This window comes from Sus scrofa, chromosome 13, assembly GCF_000003025.6.
Source record: "Sus scrofa isolate TJ Tabasco breed Duroc chromosome 13, Sscrofa11.1, whole genome shotgun sequence".
Classification (NCBI taxonomy): Eukaryota; Metazoa; Chordata; class Mammalia; order Artiodactyla; family Suidae; genus Sus; species Sus scrofa.
Genome location: NC_010455.5, coordinates 74,646,673 through 74,655,905, shown reverse-complemented (window position 1 = coordinate 74,655,905; position 9,233 = coordinate 74,646,673).

Here is a 9,233-nt window from a genome sequence, read left to right as displayed (position 1 = left end):
GGAACTCCCTTTTCTTTTTCTTTTAATGGCCACATGGGCTGCATATGGAAATTCCCAGGTTAGGGGTTGAACTGGAGCTACAGCTGCAAGCCACAGCCACAGCCTCAGCCACAGCAACGCCAGATCCTATCTGCGTCTGTGACCTACACAACAGCTCAGGGCAATGCCGGATCCTTAACTCACTGAGCAAGGCCAGGGATCAAACCTGCAACCTCATGGTTCTTAGTCGGATTTGTTTCTGCTGCACCACAATGGGAACTCCCAGAAAAAGATTTTTAAAACTAGAGAGGAGATGATAGACATATAAGAAGGTTTTGAAGCAGAGATGTTCACAGATGGAATGGAAAAATACCAAGATATAATACAAAAATTTTCTTTGAAATAAGAATAAATTTTTTAGGCAGAAAGGGCATATCACATACTTGGAAAAACTGATTGGGAATGATGGTAATCAAAGCACATTCTCATTTTTTTAAGAACTTGAAAAATGAAGAAAAATTGTTCAGGTGTCCAGAAAAAAGAAGGAGAAGTTAAGCTGGCCTCAGACTTTTTCACAACAACTGCCCAAGCCAACAGACTGTGGGACAACGTCTGCCAAGTTCTGAGGGAAACAAAGTATGACCCAGGAGCAGGGTACCTAGGCAGTTCTTATCCAAATATAACAGAAACAGGCATGTTCAAACATCAGGGAAATCAGGAAGTCAAGTACCCATCAGCCGTCAGCACTTCTTGGAAAATTCCTTAAAGATCAATCCATTTAACCAAGAGATGAAACACAATCCAGGAATGACAACATTATGGTTATAGTGTATTTAAATACAGGCAGGTGACGGCTGGACAACAAAAGGAATTATAGTTTCAGAAAAGAATGTGAATACGATAAACCCTAAGTAAAAATAATGTGAGCAGGGAGTTTCCGTGGTGGATCAGCAGTAACAAACCCGACTAGTATCCATGAGGACATGGATTCGATCCCTGGCCTTGCTCAGCGGGTTAAGGATCTGGCGTTGCCATGAGCTGTGGTGTAGGTCACAGATGCAGCTTGGATCCTGTGTTGCTGTGGCTCTGGCGTAGGCCGGTGGCTGCAGTTCCAATTTGACCCTTAGCTGGGGAACCTCCATATGCCATGGGTACAGCCCTAAAAAGACAAAAGCCAAAAAAAAAAAAAAAAAATACTAAGAAGGAAAGAGGAGAACGTGTGTCCTTGTGCTAACAATGACATTTTCTCTAATATAGAGAATTGATACTATATGAAACTGAAGCATATATTTTAAAGTAATACATAATATTCCAACCAAGTAAGTTGAAAACCACACAAAACCCGCACAAAGATATCTAGAGCAGCTTTATTCATAATTGCCCCAAGCTGAAACCAACCAAGATGTCCTTCAATAGGTGAATGGATGAACGAGTTGGCATGCCCTATGTCATTCATGCCATGGAATATCATTCAGCAGTACAGAGAAATGAGATATTGAGCCACGAAAAGACAGGCAGGAACTTTAAATTCATAGTGCTAAGTGAACGAAAGCAATCTGAAAAGCTTACGTGCTATGTGATTCCAACTATATGACGTTCTGGAAAAAGAAAAATTATAGAGATACTGAAAAGATCAGTGGTTGCCCAGGGTGAGGGGGGAAAGGACAAATAGGCAGAGCACAGGGGACCTTTAGGGCAGTGACACTATTCTGTATGACACTGTGATGTGGATGGATACGTGTCATTATGTTTGTCGAAACCCAAAGAGTGTACCCTAATATAAATTAGGGACTTCGGTTAGTAATAATATACCAATATTTGTTCACCAGTTGTAACAAATGTACCACACCAAGGCAAGATGTTAATAACAGGGAAAACTCTGTGTGGGAGAGAGAGTATACAAGAACTTTCTGTACAGTCTGCTCAACTATTCCGTAAACCTAACCATTTAAAAATAAAGTCCACGAATTTGAAATCATTACCTAATTTTATAAATTTTTAAATAATACAGCTAAAATTTTAAGTTTTTGTCTCAGTGTTTGCCAGTCAAAATTCCTAGAGCTAGATAAGTATATAAGAAATGTGAATACTGGAGTTCCCGTCGTGGCGCAGTGGTTAATGAATCCGACTAGGAACCATGCGGTTGCGGGTCCGGTCCCTGCCCTTGCTCAGTGGGTTAACAATCCGGCGTTGCCGTGAGCTGTGGTGTAGGTTGCAGACGCGGCTTGGATCCCGTGTTGCTGTGGCTCTGGCATAGGCTGGGGGCTACAGCTCCGATTCGACCCCTAGCTTGGGAACCTCCATATGCCGCGGGAGCGGCCCAAGAAATGGCAAAAAGACCAAAAAAAAAAAAAAAAAAAAGAAATGTGAATACTTTATTTTTATTCTTTTTTTTTTTTTTTTGTCGTTTGTCTTTTTAGAGCGGATCCCAAAGCATATGGAGGTTCCCAGGCTAGGGGTATAATCAAAGCTGTTGCTGCCAGCCTATACCACAGCCACAGCAACGCTAGATCCGAGCCAAGGCTTCGACCTACACCGCAGCTCATGGCAATGCCACATCCTTAATCCACTGAGCAAGGCCAGGGATCGAACCCGCAACCTCATGGTTCCTAGTCAGATTTGTTTCTGCTGTGCCCCGAAGGGAACTCCGATCCCTTTCCTTTTTAAATACCATATTTCACTGATCCTAAGAAGCACATCATCTCATTCTTCAGCATCTCTGAAATCAAGTAATGATAACAGTTTATGGTGTGTTACTGCTGTCCAGTTGGATTAAAATGGAGTTCATTCACAGAGGATTTCTGTTTGCTTCTGCCAGTCCCTTTGGAGCAGAGACAGATCTACCTGAAGCCAATGAAACTAAAACTTCAGGGCCCCTCACTTGTGTGACTCTTCCAAAGCCCTGCAAAGGGCCTGAGTCACAGCTTCCTATGTTCATCTGTTTTTGTAAAATTTGTAAGAATAAGATATTTTATGTTCCTTTTCTTAAAGATGGCCCCCAATTGTATAAGCTTTAGGCTCTGGCCATGCCAGGGAACTCATGATCACATGAGGCTGCTGTAAATGAAATTCTCTGGGGATTTTTGGATTGCACAGTAGTACCACAGTCTGGGTGAGAACCAACTTGGGGTTCAAACAATCTGGGAAAATATTTCACCTCCTCCACCCAGAGATGAAATCAAAACATGCAACTTCTCTTGTTGTCCCCCTCTGCTTATCTTTTTCTTGCTCTCTCTTTTCTGTATATTTCTCATTTACCTCTATTCTAATGGCTTTAGTGTCTCAGCTCTATCTGGGGTCTCGTAGTAGACTTCCATTTGGAGTGGTTTTATTTCTTAGTGTTACATCCAGGATTGATGCATTTTACATTTTATAATCAATGATGCCTTAAGTTCCATGAACATAGTATATGTGGGCATTTGGGCTGGTCTAGCTAAGACCCAGTGGAGCTGGACAGCACTATCCCCTAAGGTCCCTTTTGTGCTCTGGGGAGATTATCCCACTAACTACAATTGATAGTTCAGGAATTTCTTAAAACTCAGGAAATATTTGAGAACACGGAAACAGATGCCTGATTACATACCATGATTTGCATGGGGCTGAAGAAAGAATATGAATTCAGCCTAGATGTGGGGTCACATCTGTCTAAGGAACTAAAATGGCTAGTGGTGAGTCCTGATGTAGCTCGACTGAGGGAGAGGCTATGGGACCTGGGAGAGAAAAATCACAATGAGGGAGAAGGAACTGGCAGTTGAGCAAGTGGCAGCTAGACGTGAGGTCCTGTGAACCTCTTTTGATTCATTACCCCACCAGCGCCTGAGTAAGTTAGAAGGTCAGAGAAAGGAGAAAGACGTGGCATAAAAGGAAAGGCTTGTGTCACAGGAGGCTAAGAGCTCTGCTAGGAGAACTCTTTCCAAGAGAGTTGGTTTTGAGGAACAATGCAATGGCAGAGGATTACCGGGAAGAAGCCTGAAAAACTGTTGGAATGGAAGCACTCGGTTTATACCCACTTAGGATACTACCCACCTGCCAGGCACTTCAGACATCCACAGGGAAGTGAAAGCAGGGGTCCTCACAAATAAGCTCACGTATACGGCCTCAGTTGTTTTCATGAGGTGGTTAAGCCCATCACACGTCCCAACCACCTCTACTCAACTTTAATCTGCACTGTCCAATATCATAGCCACCAGCCATGGGTGGCTACTGAGTTCTTCAAATATGGCTAATGTGGCTGAGAAACTGCATTTGAAGTGTGATTTAACTTTAATTAATATTTTTATTTAAAAATTGAAGCGATATAGAATATTTGTCCTAGAATTTTTTCTTTTCTTTTTTTTTTTTTATCTTTTTGCCTTTTCTAGGGCCGCTTCCGAGGCATATGGAATTTCCCAGGCTAGGGGTCTAATCGGAGCTGTAGCCACTGGCCTACGCCAGAGCCACAGCAACGAGGGATCCGAGCCATGTCTGGCAACACTGGATCCTTAACCCACTGAGCAAGGCCAGGGATTGAACCCACAACTTCATTGTTCCTAGTCGGATTCGTTAACCATCTGAGCCATGACGGGAACTCCAACATGTTGCATTTTTGAAACTTAAAGACTTAGAATTGATTTTCAATTGATGCAATACCTCTTTAAACATGATATTAGTAATCCTGAGTGTATACAAGAGGGAGTGGATTTACCTAACTTGGACAGGTGTGGTTTTGAAATTGACATGATTTTGCTTCAAAGTTAAATGCATTCCTCTGAAAAAGGTGACTCTAGATGATCAATACAGTTGTAAACATCAAAGGAAAACTTTTTTTTTTTTTTAATTTTTAGGACTGCACCTGCGAAGTATGGAAGTTCCCAGGCTAGGGATTGAATTGGAGCTGTAGCCGCTGGCCTACACCACAGTAATGTTGGATCTACATCTGTGACCTACACCACAGATTGTGGCAACGCTGAATCCTTAACCCACTGACCAGGACAGGGATTGAACCCTCATCCTCATAGATACTAGTCAGGTTTGTTTCTGTTGGGTTACAATGGGATCCTACCCGCCGCCCTGCTTTTAAAGGTGTGGCTATTAGAAAGCTTAAAATGACATACGTGGCTTGCATTCTATTTCTGTTGGACAGTGCTGATCCAGATTATTTGAAGTCAGGTCCACATTCTGTACATTTCCCTGTCCTTGGCACCTTCAAGGTAACGTGTAGCAGGGTAGCATAAACGGTTACTGAAGAAGAGAATTTTTTCTTTTTTCTTTTTAGTGGCTGCCCTTGTGGCATATAGAAGTTCCTGGGCCAGGGACTGAAACTGAGCTGCAGCTTCGACCTCTGCCACAGCTATGGCAATGCTAGATCCTTAACCCCCTGTACCAGCTGGGATTGAACATATGCCTCTGCATCGACCTGAGCTGCTGCAATCAGATTCTTAACCCACCGTGCCATAGTGGGAACTCCAAGGAAGAGGATTTAATCCCAGAGTGAGTTTTCCACTACTGAGTGTGATGGATACACTGCTAAGACTGAATTCCCAAAATAATGTGTAAAACTACTCTTTCACATTCCCAGGGCAGCTTATCACCTTAACATATTTCTCTTGCCTCTTTTTTCTTGGTCATCAATAGTTAAATTTTGAGGTGCTAAACCTCCCCTTTGACTACTGATTCCTGCCCCCCTGTTCTTGATTCCTTCTCAAAGCACCCAGAGCACCACTGGTTGTCACAAAGGGAGTTGATGACAACTTGTCCTAATTAGCTAGTCAGGTTTGCCAAGTAGGCTTTTTAGTTTAAAATTGTGACTCTCATTTATACGTTTGTCCTGTCTAGGCAGACCATCAGTAAGAAATTTAGCTGCACAAAACAAAACAACAAAGTACCTATGATTTGACGGGATTAAGATGGCGGAATAGAAGGACTGGAGCTCAATTTCTCTCCTAAAAACAACAAAATTCACAACTAAAGACTGAGCAATCTCCACAAAAATGGACCAGAAACCCATACCCTACTCCAGAAGAAAAAGAGGAGGCCACATCCACAGGTAGGAGGGGTGATTTCGTGATATAAACAACCCCATACCTCCCGGGTGGGAAGCTCCACAGACTGAAAACTAACTGGCTCACAGAGACTCACCTACAGGAGTGAGAGTTCTGAGCCCCACATCAAACCCCCACATGCTGGGATCTGTCACTGGGAGAAAGAACCCCTGGAGCATCTAGCATTGAAGGCTAGTGGGGCTTGTGCACAGGAGCTCCACAGGACTGGGGGAAATGGAGACCCCATTCTTAAAAGGCACACACAGACTTTCATGTGCACTAGGTCCCAGGGCAGAGCAAGGTCTCCACAGGAACCTAGGTCAAACCTGACTGCAGTTCTTGGAGGACATCATGGGAAAACAGGGGTGAATGTGGCTTGTTGTGAGGGAAGGACATTGAAGGCAAAGCTCTTGGGAATATTCAGCAGTTGCCTTTCTCTGGATGTGGCCATTTTGGGAAAATCTGGCCCCACCCGTTAGTCAGTGCTGAGAAGCCCCAGGGCAAACAACAATCCAGGTGGGATCACAGCCCCACCCCTCAATAAACAGGCTACCTAAAGAGCCTCAGGCACACAGCAGCCCCTAATCTCATCCAGAGACTAAGCCCCAGCCACCAGAGGGATTAGAATCGGCTCCACCTACCAGTGGGCAGGCATCAGCCCCTCCCATCAGGAAGCCTACAGCAAGCCCCCCATACCAACTTCAGCCACAAGGGGGGCAGACACCAGAAGTAAGAGAGGCTACAGCTCTATTATCTATAAAAAGGTCACCACACCAAAAACCTATAAAAATGAAAAGACAGAGAACTATAACTCAGATGAGGGAGAAAGGAAAAACCCCAGAAAATCAGCTAACTGATGAGGAGATTTTCAGCCTCCAGGAAAAAGACTTTAGACTGTTGATGCTGAAGATGATGCAAGACATTGGAAATAAACTGGAGGCAAAGATGGATAACTTACAGGAAACACTAACCAAAGAGATACAAGATATAAAACAAACAAAAAGAGATGCAAAATACAATAACTGAAATAAAAAATTCACTAGAAGCAGCTAACAGCAGAATACAGGAGGCAGAAGAACGAATAAGCAAGGTGGAGGACAGATTAGAAGAAATTACGGATGCAGAACAGAAAAGAGAAAAAAGATTGAAAAAAAAAATGAAGAGAGTCTCAGGGAACTCTGGGACAATGTTAAACGCACCAACATCCATATTATGGGGTGCCAGAAGGAGAAGAGAGAGAGAGAAGGGGACAGAAAAAATATTCCAAGAGATAATAGCTGAAAAATTCCCTAACATGGGAAAGGAACCACTCACTCAAATCCAGGAGGCACAACGAGTACCATATAAAATAAACCCAAGGAGGAACACACCAAGACACATAATAATCAAACTGACCAAAATTAAAGACAGAGAAAATCTTGAAAGCAGCTAGGGAAAAGAAACAAGTAACATACAAGGGAACCCCCAATAAGGTTATCAGCAGATTTTTTCAGCAGAAACTCTGCAGTCCAGAAGGGAGTGGAATGATATACTTAATGTGATGAAAGGAAAAAACCTTCAACCAAGAATACTCTACCCAGCAAGGCTCTCATTCAGATTTGAAGGAGAAATAAAAACCTTCACAGATAAGCAAAAGCTGAGAGAATTCAGCAACACTAAACCAGCCTTACAACAAATACTAAAGGAACTTCTCTAGGCAGGAAAGAAAAGATCAGCAACAGGAAACAAAAATGCCACAAATGACAAGGCTCACCAGTAAAGGTATATATACAGTAAAGATACGAAATCATCCATGCACAATTATACCATCAAAATCAGAAATCATGAGAAGAGGTGGGTACAAATGCGGGACACCGGAGATGAACTTGCAATTAAGAGAACAACAACTTAAAACAATCTCATATACATATAGACTCTTACATCAAAACTTCAGAATAACTGCAAACCAAAAATCTACAATTGATACACAAACAAGGAATCTCTGGAAAAGAAATATATCTCATAGTAAATAAGTGCATAAGCCACCATGAAGGGGGTCATTTGACATCATTCTTGGAATGCTGAAGTCTTCTTAGATCTGATTCTGATTTCCTCTCCATCAAAGAACTTATGATAATTATAATTAAATAATGCCACTGTACAATTAAATAATACAGTTCTACAATTTTATTATTAATAACCATTTCTGTCCATGGTACAATGTAAAGTCTATAATGTCTTGTTTATCACATCACCTAGAATGGTGTAATGCCTTTATTGAAGAATCAATGAGATGGAACAAATGTGAGGACATATTTATATAGTTACACTGTTTTTAACCAACTTATGCATTTTATATTTTACTTATTTTCAGAGGGTGTATTATTTTTGTTATGCTTACCAGTTGTTATTCTTTTTACTATGCTATATAAAATATTTAATGGTATATAAGGCTTTCTTCTTTATAAATTTTAGTTGCATAATATAACAATTTAATATAATGCTAATTTTTAAAGAAAAATTGAAATGTAATAGATAAAACTAAGTAGTAAAGATGAAAGCCATAAAATTGGGATAAAGTATAGAATAAATTTCCTATTTGTCTCAGCATATTTTCCATTCCACTTTTCCAGTGAGAGTCACTTAATCTGTTTCTTAAGATCCATGTTATAATAATCTGTGTGAATGTAATTGTGTGTAAATGTATGTATTTCATTCTGTAAAAGCAAAACAAAACAAAACCAAAGTACCTATGATTTGTCCAAAGAAATTCGGTAGTTACTTTGCTCATCCACTCTGCAAGGGTCTAAAATGCAACATGGCTTTTGTGTCCAATCGTAGAAGTACAAGGAAAGTTTGATGCCCTGTGGTGTGAATTACCTTTCCCACTCTGGAAGAGCAGGAGAAAATGGAGTATTTCCTCTTGGGCATGACGGGGAAAATTGGGTTTTCTGTTGACTCTGCAGCACAGCTCATCTATGTTGGGATCTACTCCGGTTCCTGCTCAACCTATTGTTCAAAATAACCAGTCTATATGATCTAATTAAGCCAGTCGCTTTGTGGAGAAAAGAGTTTGATGAATTTCATCACTCAGTTAGTAGATTAATTTCTTGAACATTATTGGACCTGCCCTGCCATTGAGTCGAGACTGAGTTTTCAGTCAAGGCTGGGCAAGGACATGGCCTGGGTCACCCCTTTCCCTTCTTGTATGTTGTGGTATCCAAGCTAGAAATTCTGGACAAGACTTTGTAACAT